The sequence below is a fragment of the Panthera uncia genome, chromosome D1 (assembly GCF_023721935.1).
Source record: "Panthera uncia isolate 11264 chromosome D1, Puncia_PCG_1.0, whole genome shotgun sequence".
NCBI classification, from domain to species: domain Eukaryota; kingdom Metazoa; phylum Chordata; class Mammalia; order Carnivora; family Felidae; genus Panthera; species Panthera uncia.
Window position 1 is genome coordinate 110,923,262 of NC_064808.1, and position 13,388 is coordinate 110,936,649.

General features: G+C 40.2%; 1 long non-coding RNA gene across 3 annotated transcripts in view; it reads left to right on the plus strand.

Annotated features, from left to right (window-relative positions):
* LOC125910928 (uncharacterized) overlaps positions 1-10,927 on the plus strand; it is a 57,861-nt gene extending 46,934 nt beyond the window's left edge. Inside the window, exons 9-11 of one of the 3 annotated variants that reach the window (XR_007454214.1) lie at positions 422-589; positions 1,187-1,263; positions 10,145-10,927. This is a non-coding gene — a long non-coding RNA (uncharacterized LOC125910928). The other 2 variants (XR_007454212.1, XR_007454213.1) reach the window with 2 other exon arrangements.
* Positions 10,928-13,388: the final 2,461 nt, after the last annotated feature.

The following is a 13,388-nucleotide window of genomic DNA, read 5'->3' on the forward strand; positions in this document are numbered from 1 at the left end:
TGTGTGTGTGTGTGTGTGTGTGTGTGTGTTCTGAAGATGCCAAAAACAGAGCTTCTACAGTCACTGTAGTGGAGGGATGCAGAGTAATCTTGGACATAGATGTCTGCCTGTCTGGAATATGCTACTTCATTTGTTTGGACTTACTTCTTTTAATCCTCTAAGATGGGATCATTTTGTTCTCCATTCTCAGACATGGGCAGGGACATGTGGTGACAGTAGTTTAGCCTCCTGCATTTATTTGCCTAGGCTGTAGGTGGTACCCAGTGGGAGGATAGAGTTTTCAGGTAGTGATGCTATTCTCTTGGATCCTAGTGGCAGACAAGGTGGCAGGTGCTGACACATACTTCTCTGGGTTTCAGCTCCTTTGGATATTGGTTCTCTTGTCTGGCATATGGATGTAGCAGATACTTCTGTTCTGCAGGGCAGTGTGGATCCGTGGGGGTCTCCTCTCTTAACTGGAAGATTCTGCACACGCTACCCTAAAGGCCACCCTATGGGCTCCTGGGCACATCTGCCTCCTGAACCTTGGTGGCTCTGAGGAACACCCTAAACCCCTCCACCTACACCACTTGGTAAAATGATCTGAGCGGTATGTGTTGACTTGCAAAACACATTCATCTAATTTTTGTTGTTGTTGAGTCTTGGACAAAGTGCAGAGGTATTACCACTGGGCATTATAATGCAAGAGAAATGTGTTTACCACAATTACTACATTCCTCAAGTGTCTCATGATCCACATATCATCTTTGTGTCATTTCCCCCACTCTGTGTTGGTACATATGTCTCTTGTGGAGATGGAATGGGGCCATATACAGAAAAGCAGGCATAGCGCTTCAGCAGATGTGTGCCGTACACAGTCCATGTGCTGGGCGGTGGAGGCATGAGGCTCAGCCTAACGTATATCTATCCAGTTGAGCCCTCACTCATCCACAGTTGTTTGATGAGTCATGAAAGCACCTGAACCAGGGCTATAGCAGGTCTTCATCAAAGTTTAAGGGATGGTTCTCCCCTTCACCTTGGCCTGAAGCATGTGGGATACCCTCTGCATGTGATTTGGGATGTGACTGGGCCAAAGAGTTTAAGTTGTTTGAGGAATGAGGTGATGGTTTTTGTTTTTAGTTTTTTTGTTTTTTGTTTTTTGTCTGCACAATCTACTCCAATCAAAATAAACCTCCATCCCTTCTAGGGTCTTTTGCAGATCCAGATTTTGCTCCCGTGATTGACAACAAAACTGACTCTACCAAAAGGACCAAGAAGGACAAGGTAAGTGCTGTGGGCATTTTCAGTTGTAACTCTTTGTGGAAACCCTTATTTTTCTGTTCAGCACTCTCTCTTGGCATTGTGTCTGTTTTTTGTGTTGTATAATATGTCTGCTTGTTTTTCTTATTTTCAAAATGCACAACCTTAACCCAAGTGTCTACGGGTTCTCTATTTTCATCCCGTCAACTCCTTGTGGTAAGTTTAGAAGCCAAACATGGTCAGGGCTGAGGACCTGAGGGCTTTTCCAGTATGTTCCTGGAAATAACCCAAGGAGGATGACACCACACTCCACCTGGAAGTCTTCTGGCATGCCTCATTTTTTCTGGACCTCCTCAAAGTTAAATCATTGCTTTTGCTGTTACTTCTATTCTGTTTCTGTCTAGGGGATTAACGTGTTCAGAAAATCCACAGTTACCCTTATGGTATGAAAATGCAAAATACCTTCACTCCAACTTTATTTTTGTATGTGTCATTTAGAGTGTTCTTAGACAAAATAAATTTCATACCCATCAACATTTAGCCTTTTTTTCTTTTTTCTTCCTTCCTTCCTTCCTCTTTCTTTCTTTCTTTCTTTCTTTTTCTTTCTTTCTTTCTCTCTTCTTTTGTAAATGTGCTGTCTGGAATCCTTTCACATGTGCCCTCAGTCTAAATACTCTGACCTATAAGAGGTGACATATTTATCCAAGAAAACATGCATTGGAACATGAGTGGCGAAGAGAGAAAATCCGTTATTACCTGCATTGTAATTCCCCAGTGTGTCCTTCATTTGTATTCGCACGAGCACGTTCTCTTGTGTCCTGTGTCAGTGTTACAGGTGAAGCATGGAAATGTAAAGCAGAAATGAAAGTGCATTTGTGTTAATTCTGTTAATTAGAATTTCAGTTCATTTTTCCAGAGGACATGATTACCCTGCAAATTATACTGTACTTAAACTGAGAAGTACCACTGAATTAAAATAAATTACCTAAGCCTAACTAACATGTATAGGTAACATGTTTCTCTAGGAACATGCTTTTCCGGGTTCTCTGCATGACCTCAGGATTCCCATTGCCCCATGTGTGTCTGTGCCCATGGATAGCACTTCCAGAGAGGAGAAGACCCCATTGTCAGGAGAGAAGCAGATTGGGCACAGGCGGGGGCTTAGAGGAAGAGTTTTGAGCCACCTGGCATTGTCATTTCTTCTCATTTTTTAATTCTTCACATACAAATAAGCAGCCTCTGTGGTGGAGGAGGATGAGGGGTGGTGGTTGATTCTGGACTTAGATGCCTTCATATCGGGAATATGCTATTTTATTAATTTACTCCATATTCACTCCATGAGTTCTCTAGGACAAGAGCCCTTGCTGTCCTACATTTGCAGACATATGGGGACACTATTTTCTTCCCATAGCCTCCGTTCCCCACCCCCAAAGCTCTCAGCAGAACCCAAAGTATGGGTAGAGTTCTTTTGATGCTGATGCTGCCCGCTTGGAATCTGGTGGTGGGAAAGCTGGCAGGAGATGAGCACTGCTTCTTTAGGTTTTTCTTTTTGCTGGTGTTGGTGCTTGGTTCTGTCCTATGAACACAGCTTTCATTTCTGTTCTGCAGGCCATTATGTATGCAAGAGGGCCTGGTCCTTTCCGAGGTTTGCCTTTTAGGTTGTACCCCACGGATTGCCCTTCATTACCAGTCATGGGCTATGGGCCACCTCCCCCTCCTCCACCAGCTTCTCCATGTACTCAATTTGGTAAGATGACCGGAACTAGATGAGTGACCTATAAAGCGTATTCATCTTCTTGATGATTGATTTTGTGGGAATGATGTAGAGATGCTTGTGAGGGCTTGGAAATTCAACTGCAAACCTGCCTGAGGACAGTGTAATATAAATCCAAGGTTTCTCAGGACATACATACAATGGGCTTTGCCATTTCCCTGCAATGAGGTGAGCTTCAGGTTTCTCTTGTCAAAAAGAAGGAGGCTTTTGGGTTTTTTGTTAAAAAGATAACAATACTTTTTTTTAGACTAGCCCCGTTCACTTTTTCAGTCAAACCCTTGCTATTTCTCTCCCCCTCCCCTACCCCATTCTCTGGAAGAGAATATTATTTTTCCTGGTCTCTAAGCCCTTTTTGTTTTTTTTTTAATATGAAATTTATTGCCAAATTGGTTTGCATACAACACCCAGTGCTCATCCCAAAAGGTGCCCTCCTAAATGCCCATCACCCACCTTTCCCTCCCTCCCACCCCCCATCAACTCTCAGTTTCTTCTCCGTTTTTAAGAGTCTCTTACGGTTTGGCTCCCTCCATCTCTAACCCTTTTTTTTCCTTCCCCTCCCCCATGGTCTTCTGTTAAGTTTCTCAGGATCCACATAAAAGTGAAAATATATGGTATCTGTCTTTCTCTGCCTGACTTATTTCACTTAGCATAACACTTTCCAGTTCCATCCAAGTTGCTACAAAAGGCCATATTTCATTCTTTCTCATTGCCACGTAGTATTCCATTGTGTATATAAACCACAATTTCTTTACTCATTCATCAGTTGATGGACATTTAGGATCCTTCCATAATTTGGCTATTGTTGAAAGTGCTGCTATAAACATTGGGGTCCCAGTACCCCTATGCATCAGCAGTCCTGTATCCCTTGGGTCAATTCCTGGCAGTGCTCTTGCTGGGTCATAGGGTAGATCTATTTTTAATTTTTTGAGGAACCTCCACACTGTTTTCCAGAGCAGCTGCCCTAGTTTGCATTCCCACCAACAGTACAAGAGAGTTCCCATTTCTCCACATCCTCGCCAGCATCTATAGTCTCCTGATTTGTTCATTTTGGCCACTCTGACCGGCGTGAGGTAGTATCTCAGTGTGGTTTTGATTTGTATTTCCCTGATGAGGAGCGATGTTGAGCATCTGTTCATGTACCTATTGGCCATCTGGATGTCTTCTTTAGAGAAGTGTCTATTCATGTCTTCTGCCCATTTCTTCACTGGATTATTTGTTTTTCGGGTGTGGAGTTTGGTGAGTTCTTTATAGATTTTAGATACTAGCCCTTTGTCTGATATGTCATTTGCAAGTATTTTTTCCCATTCTGTTGGTTGCCTTTTAGTTTTGTTGATTGTTTCCTTTGCAGTGCAGAAGCTTTTTCTCTTCATGAGGTCCCAATAGTTCATTTTTGCTTTTAATTCCCTTGCCTTTGGAGCTGTGTCAAGTAAGAAATGGCTGCGGCCGAGGTCAGAGAGGTCTTTTCCTAGTTTCTCCTCTAGGGTTTTGATGGTTTCCTGTCTCACATTCATGTCCTTTATCTATTTTGAGTTTATTTTTGTGAATGGTGTAAGAAAGTGGTCTAGTTTCATTCTTCTGCATGTTGCTGTACAGTTCTCCCAGAATCATTTGTTAAAGAGAGTGTCTTTTTTCCGTTGGATATTCTTTCCTGCTTTGTCAAAGATTAGTTGGCCATATGTTTGTGGGTCTAATTCTGGGGTTTCTATTCTATTCCATTGGTCTATGTGTCTGTTTTGTGCCAATACCATGCTGTCTTGATGAGTACAGCTTTGTAGTAGAGGCTAAAGTCTGGGAGTGTGATACCTCCCACTTTGATCTTCTTCTTCAATGTTACTTTGTCTATTCAGGGTCTTTTGTGGTTCCATACAAATTTTAGGATTGCTTGTTCTAGCTCCGAGAAGAATGCTGGTGCAATTTTGATTGGGATTGCATTGAATGTGTAGATAGCTTTGGGTAGTATTGACATTTTAACAATATTTATTCCTCCAATCCATGAGCAGGGAATGTTTTTCCATTTCTTTATATCTTCTTCAATTTCCTTCATAAGCTTCCTATAGTTTTTAGCATACAGTTCTTTTACATCTTTGGTTAGGTTTATTCCTAGGTATTTTATGCTTCTTGGTGCAATTGAATGGGATCAGTTTCTTTATTTGTCTTTCTGTTGCTTCATTATGAGTGTATAAGCATGCAACTGATTTCTGTATCTTAATTTTGTATCCTGCGACTTTGCTGAATTCATGTATCAGTTCTAGCAGACTTTTGGTGGAGTCTGTCAAGTTTTCCATGTATAGTATCATGTCATCTGCAAAAAGTGAAAATTTGACTTCATCTTTGCCAGTTTGGATGCCTTTGATTTCCTTTTGTTGTCTGATTGCTGATGCTAGCACTTCCAACACTATGTTAAACAACAGCGGTGAGAGTGGGCATCCCTGTCATGTTCCTGATCTCAGGTGGAAAGCTCTCAGTTTTTCCCCATTGAGGATGATATTAGCTGTGGGCTTTTCATCTATGGCTCTTATGATCTTTAAGTATGTTCCTTCCATCCCGACTTTCTTGCGGGTTTTTATTTAGAAAGGATGCTGTATGTTGTCAAATGTTTTCTGCATTGATTGACAGGATCATATGGTTCTTTTCTTTTCTTTTATTAATGTGATGAATAACACTGATTGATTTGTGAATATTGAACCAGCCCTGCAGCCCAGGAATGAATCCCACTTGATCATGGTGAATAATTCTTTTTATATGTTATTGAATTCGATTTGCTAGTATCTCATTGAGAATTTTTGCATCCATGTTCATCAGGGATATTGGCCTGTAGTTCTCCTTTTTTTGTGGGGATCCTGTCTCTTTGGGAATCAAAGTAATGCTGGCTTCATAGAATGAGTCCGGAAGTTTTCCTTCCATTTCTATATTTTTGGGACAGCTTGAGAAGGATTGATATGAACTCTGCTTTAAATGTCTGGTAGAATTCCCCAGGGAAGCCATGTTTGTCCAGGACTCTTATTTATTCAGAGATTTTTGATAACTGATTCAACTTCTTTACTAGATATGGGTCTGTTCATATTTTCTATTTCTTCCCATTTGAGTTTTGGGAGTATGTGGGTGTTTAGGAATTTGTCCATTTCTTCCTGGTTGTCCAATTTGTTGGCATAGAATTTTTTAAAGTATTCTCTGATAATTGCTTGTATTTCTGAGGGATTGGTTGCAAGAAATTCCTTTTCATTCGTGATTTTATCTACTTGGGTCCTCTCTCTTCTTTTTGAGAAGCCTGGCTAGAGGTTTATCAATTTTGTTTAGTTTTTCAAAAAAAAACCCAACTCAGTTTCATTGATTTTTCTACTGTTTTTTTTGGGGGGGGGGTTCTGTATTGTTTGTTTCTCCTCTGATCTTTATTGTTTCTCTTCTGCTGGGTTTGGGGTTTCTTTGCTGTTCTGCTTCTAGTTCCTTTAGGTGTGCTGTTAGATTTTGTATTTGGGACTTGTTTCTTGAGATAGGGCTGGATTGCAATGTATTTTCCTCTTAGGACTGCCTTTGCTGCATCCCAAAGGGTTTGGATTATTGTGTTTTAATTTTCTTTTGTTTCCATATATTTTTTAATTTCTTCTTTGATCGCCTGGTTGACCCATTCGTTCTTTAGTAGGATGTTCTTTAGCCTCCATGCATTTGGATGTTTTACAAATTTTGTCCTGTGATTAATTTCAAATTTCACAGCATTGTGATCTTAAAGTGTGCATGGTATGATCTCAATTCTTTCATATTTATTGAGGGCTGTTTTGTGACCCAGTATGTGATCTATCTTGGAGAATGTTCTCTGTGAACTAGAGAAGAATGTATATTCTGCTGCTGCAGGATGAAAAGTACTAAATATATCTGTCAAGTCCATCTGGTCCAGTGTATCATTCAGGACTATTGTTTTTTTATTGCTTTTCTGTCTAGATGACCTGTCCATTGTTGTAAATGGAGTGTTAATGCCTCTGCAGTTACCACATTCTTATCAATAAGGTTGTTTATGTTTGTTATTAATTGTTTTATCTATTTGGGTGCCTCCAAATTTGGTGCATAGAAATTTCTAATTGTTAGCTCTTCCTGATGGATAGATCTCATAATTATTATGTAATGCCCTTCTTCATCTCTTGTTACAACTTTTACTTTAAAATCTAGTTTGTCTGATATAGGTATGGCTATTGCAGCTTTCTTTTGACTTCTAGTAGCATGGTAGATTGTTCTCCATCCCCTCAGTTTCAATCTTAAGGTGTCCTCAGGTCTAAAATGGGTCTCTTGTAGGCAGCAAATAGATGAGTCTTGTGTTTTGTTAATCCATTCTGATACCCTATGTATTTTGATTTGAGCATTTAGTTGATTTGCATTCAGTGTTGTTATTTAAAGATATGGGTTTAGAGTCATTGTATTATCTGTAGGTTTCATGCTTGTAGTGATGTCTCTTTTCTTTGTGGTCCTGGCACCATTTTACTCAGAGAGTCTCCCTTAGGATCTCTTGTAGGGCTGGTTTATTGGTGATGAATTCCTTCAGTTTTTGTTTGTTTGTTTGTTTGGGAAAACCTTGATCTCTCCTTCTATTCTGAATGACAGTCTTGCTGGATAAAGGATTCTTGGCTGCATCTTTTTGCTGTTTGTCACATTGACAATTTCCTGCCACTCCTTTCTGGCGTGCCAAGTTTCAGTAGACAGGTCAGCTACTACCCTTATCTGTCTACCCTTATATGTTAAGCCCCGTTTATCCCTAGCTGCTTTATGAATTCTCTCTTTATCTTTGTATTTTGCCAGTTCCACTATGACATGTCGTGCAGAAGATTGATGCAAGTTACATCTGAAGGGAATCCTCTTTGCCTCCTGGATTTAAATGTTTGTTTCCTGTCCCAGGTTGGGGAAGTTCTCACCTTGTTTTGTTCAAGTACACCATCGGCCCCTTTCTCTCTCTTCTTCTTCTGGATCTCCTGTGGTAAGGATATTGTTCCGTTTCATTGAATCACTTAGTTCTCTAAATCTCCCCTTGTGATCCAGAATGTTTTCTCTCTTTTCCTCAGCTTCCTCTTTCCCCATAATTTTGTCTTCTAACTCACCTATTCTCCCCTCTGCCTCTTCAATCCTTGCTGTGACCACCTCTATTTTATTTTGCAGCTCATTTATAGAATTTTTTAATTCATCATTACTGTTTTTTAGTTTCTTGATCTCTGCAGCAATAGATTCTCTGCTTTCTTCCATGCTTTTTTTCAAGCCCAGCGATTAATCTTATGACTATTATTCTAAATTCTTGTGCAATTATATTGTGTATATCTTTTTTGATCAATTCTTCAGCTGTCATTTAATCCTGGAATTTCTTTTGAGGAGAACTCTCCCATTTCATCATTTTGGCTAGTTTTCTGTTTTAAAAGCTTGTTAGGTGCTCTGCACCTGCAAGCACTTCTATATTAAAGAGGGGCCGTGCCCTGTCCAGGGCTTGGCCCTTCCAGAGATGTTTTTGTGGAGAGTGTTACTTTCTCTCTCTTGTCGTGACCTTGGGTCCTTTATCTCACAACTCACAGTGATATTTTGGACCCTCCACTACGTGTGCTTTAACTTGTTCATTGAAGTAGCCCTGGAAAGGAAAACAAACAGACAAACAAACAAAAAGGAACCAGAAAACAAAAACACGCAAACACACAAACATACAAACTAAAAAAACCTAGAACAAAAAAACCAGAAACACCAGCTACAAGTAAACCACAGAGTTGAGGCAGTGCTGATGGAAGAGGCCTTATCCCATGCAAAGAAAGACATGAAAGGGGCAGGGAAAAGAAAGAGTAAAAATGGACCAGAGAAACTATACGGCTTAATCCAGAGAAAGAGAAAGGAGAATAAAGAAGGAGGTGGGGAAAAAAAGAAAAAGAAAATAAAGTTATCTAGACAGAAAAACTACATACTGTACAGTTTAATCCAAAGAGGGAGAGAAAGGAAAGTGAAGAATGAAGCGGAGAAGAATGAAGTAAGATAAAGTCCAGAAAGAGGAACTATAGGGCTTAATCCAGAGAGAAAGAATGGAGAATAAAGAAGGAGGTGTGGAACATGTATCAAGAGAATGGATTAAATATGTCTCTTAAACAAACCAACAACTAGAGTAACCAGACTAGAGGAGGGAAGAGATGAGAAGGAGAAAAAGAAGGAAGAATGTATCTATATAATTAGAATTGCCCAAGAATTAAACCAGGCAATGTAGCAGCACAGGTCTGGAGGAGGGGATGTCCACTGTGGGTTCTGCTGTCTGATCCCTGAGGCCCTATCTTGGTGGTTGTGGGGAGAAAAATGGTGATACTCCCCCAAAGTCTCTCCTCTGCAGACCATTCTGTTCGAGCTGTCCTCACTGTGCCATGGATACAAATGAGGCAGTCTGTCTCACTCCCCCGACTCCTGTGCCTGGCACTTGGCTGGGATTCAAACTCTTGCTCCACAGGCCCCAGAACTGGGGAAGTGTCTCTCTGCACCACGTTATATGTGGTCCCTTGCTGGCGGGTGCAGGCAGGCTTTGTCCCGTCCCACAGCACTCCTGGGAGGAGATCGCTTTCTCCTAGTGCAAACTGCACTCCTCACCTAGCCCCTGAGCCCGGGGCTGGCTCCCCTCCTCCCCCGGTTTGTGATCTGGGCAGCTGGCCTCACTTTGCAGCACACCCTGCAGTTGAGATTGGATCTTACTCTGACCTGGTCTGAGGTTTCTCTCTTGTCCAGATACAGTCCTATGTTTCCCCAGCCACCCTTTCTCTTCCCTTTGTCTCTCCAAAGAAGCGGATCTCACCCTCTGTTCATTTCATCTCTCCCAGTTCACAATCATGTACCTATGGCCTGTCAGGTTGTCCCGGTGGGTCCCTGGAATTGCGACTGTCTCTTTTCCTCCCGGACTCTTGGGATTCAAAGTCCTTTGGCTTCAATACCTCTTTGTTTTGGAGAAGAGGGAAGTTTAGATTTCCCTACTTCTCCACGATGTTGGCTCCTCCCCTCAGGTGTTACCACTTTAAATGGTTGAAAGGATGCAGCTCTGAAGCCATCGGATCCTGGCCTTTAGTTTGTTGGGAGTTTTTTGATTACTGGTTGAATTTGATTGCTATTCATCATTCTGTTCAAATTTTCTATTTCTTTCAGGTTCACTTTTGGATGTGATGTTTCTAAGAATTGATGCATTTCTTGTAGGTTGTCCGTTTGGTAGGTACATATTTTTTCATGATATTGTTATAATCCTTTGTATTTCTGTGATGTCTGTCATTATTTATCCTCTTTAATTTCTGCTTTTAGTTTAGTTCTCTTTTTGGGGGGAGGAGGATGAGTGTAGCTAAAGGTGCATCAATTTTGTTTATTCCTTGAAACTATGAGCTTCTGGTTTCTTTGAAGCCTTCCGTTATCTTTGGGGTTTGTTTGTTCTTTTTCTAACTCCTTTACGTGTATAAGTTTAGGTGCTTTGTTTGAGATTTTTTTCTTGAGGGAGGTCTGGTTTGTTGTAATCATCCCTCTTCGATCTTTCACAGCATCCCAAGAATTTTGGACCCTGGTGTTTCCTTTTTCATTTGTCTCCCTATATTTTTGGATTTCCTCTTTGATTTCTTGGTTGACGCATTCATTGCTTAGGAGCATGTTATTTGTCCTGCATTTCCTGATTCTTTCCCTGTGATTGATTTGTGGTTTCCTACCATTGTGGTCAGAAAAGATGCATGAGATACATTCATCTTTTTTGAATTTGTTGAAACTTGTTTTGTAGCCTAACACGTGATCTCTTCTGGAGAATGTTCCATGTACACTTAACAAGAATGTGTATTCTGCTGTTTGGGGATGGAATGTGTGAAATATATTTATTAGATCCATCTGGTCCAATGTGTCATTCAAAGCCACTGTTTTCTTTTTGATTTTCTGATTGGATGATCTGTCCATTGTTTTAAGGTGATGTTAAAATCCTGTATTAATATTGTATTGCTGTGAATTTCTTCTTTTATGTCTGCTGTTAGCTGTGTTATATGTTTCAGTGCTCCTTGTTGGTTGGATGAATATTCATAATTGGTATGTCTTCTTGTAGATTGTTCCCATTATCACTATGTAGAGTTCTTGCCCTCCTGATACAGTCTTTGTTTGAAAGTCTATTTTGCCTGATTGGAGTATTGCTACCCCTCGTTTCTTTTCACTTCCATTTGCCTGATGAATGTGTTTCCATCTTTTCACTTTTGATCTGCATGTGTCTCTAGCTCTGGAATGAGACTCATGTGGCAGCACATAGGTGGGTCTTGCTTTTTTATCCATTAAGGCACCCTGTGTGTTTTGATTGGAGCATTTAGTCCACTTATATTCAAAGCTGTTACTTATTTTAGTATATTTTATTTGCTGAATAGTTAACATGCACTGTTCTGTTAGTTTCAAGCATTCTGTTAGTTTCAACAATTTTCTACATCACCAAAGCACATCATAATAAGTCCACTCCTTAATCCACATCAGTGATTCCACCCATCCCCCACCCCACCACCTCTGGTAATCATCAGTTCTCAAGAGTTAAGAGCCTGTTTCATGGCTCATCTCTCTTTCTCTCTTTTTCCTTCAGTCATTTGTTTCTTAAATGCCACACATGAGCGAAGTCATATGGTATTTGCCTTTCTCTGACTGATTTATTTCACGTAGAAGTATACTCTGTAGCTCCATCCATGTGATTGCAAATGGGAATATTTCATTCTTTTTTATGGCTGGTACGATTCCATTGTGTGTGTGTGTGTGTGTGTGTGTGTGTGTGTGTGTGTACATACACACACATACACATATACATACATACATATATATACATACATACATATATATACATGTGTACATATACATATATATAGTTCTTTATGTATCTATCTAGGGACATTTGTGCTCTTCCATAATTTGTCTTGTAAATATTGCTGCCTAAACATGGGGTGCATGTATCCCTGTGAAAGAATGTTTTTGTATTTTCGTGGTCAATACTCAGTAGTGCTGTTGCTGGATCATTGGGTAGTTCCATTTTTTACCTTGTGGAGGAACCTCCATACTGTTTCCACAGTGTGGCAGCAGTTGGCATTCCTACCAACAGTGCACGAGAGCTCCTTTTCCTGCGCAACCCATTCCACCCTTGTTTCTTCTGTTGTTAATTGTAGCCATTCTGACAGGTATGAATTGATGTCTCCTTTTACTTTTTATTTACATTTCCCTGCTGAGGGGAGACGTTAAGCATCTTTTCATGTGTCTGCTGGCTATCTCTGTATCTTCTTTGGAGAGAGATCTGTTCATTTCTTCTGCTAATTTTTTAATTGGATATTTTTGTGTGGGTTGATTTGCACAAATTCTTTATATATTTGGGATACTAACCCTGTTTTGGATATGTCATTTGCAAATATCTTCTATCATTCAGTAGGTTCCCTTTTAGCTTTGCTGATTGTTTCTTTTGCTATGCAGAAGCTTTGTATTTTCATGAAGTCCCAAGAGTTTATTTTTGCTTTTATTTCCCTTGCCTCAGGGGACATACCTAGAAAAATGTTGCTATGGTTGTTACCAGAGACATTACTGCCTGTTCTCTGTTCTGGGATGTTTATGGATTCATGTCTCATGTTAGGACCTTAATCCATTTTGAATTTAGTTTTGTGTATAGTGTAAGAAAGTGGTCCAATTTTATTCTTCTGCTTATAGCTGACCAGTTTTTCCAGCACCATTTGTTGAGGAGCCTGATTTTCCCATTGGATATTCCTTCCTGCTTTGTTGAGGATGAATTGAACATAAAACTGTAGGTTTATTTCTGAATATTTTATTCTGTCCCTCAACGTATGTATTTATTTTTCTGCCAGGACTGTATTGTTTTACTGCCTCCTGCCTTGGACTAGAACTTGAAGTCTTGAATTGTGATCCCTCCAGCTTTGCTTTTGTTTTCCAAAGCTTCTTTGGTAATTTGGGATCTTTGCTGGTTCCATATATATTTAGGATTTATGTTTTGTTGTGTGAAAAAATGCTGTTGGTACTTTGATAGGGATTACATTAAATCTGTAGATTGCTTTGGGTAGTGTAGGCATTTCAAAAATATTGGTTCTTTCTTTTTCATTTATCTACTGAAAATTTTTTAAGTTTGTTTATTTTTGAGAAAGAGAGAGAGAGAAAGAGAGAGAGAGCGAGCATGAGTGGGGGTGGGGCAGGAAGAGACAGAGGCATAGAATCCCAGGCAGGCTCCAGGCTCTGGGCTGTCAGCACATGGCCCAATGTGGGGCTCAAAGGCACAAACTGTGAGATCATGATCCGAGTGGAAGTCGGACACTTAACTGACTGAGCCAGCTAGGTGTCCCTTTTCTTTTCTTAAAAAAAATTTTTTTAACGTTTTATTTAGTTTCGAGAGACTGAGATAGAG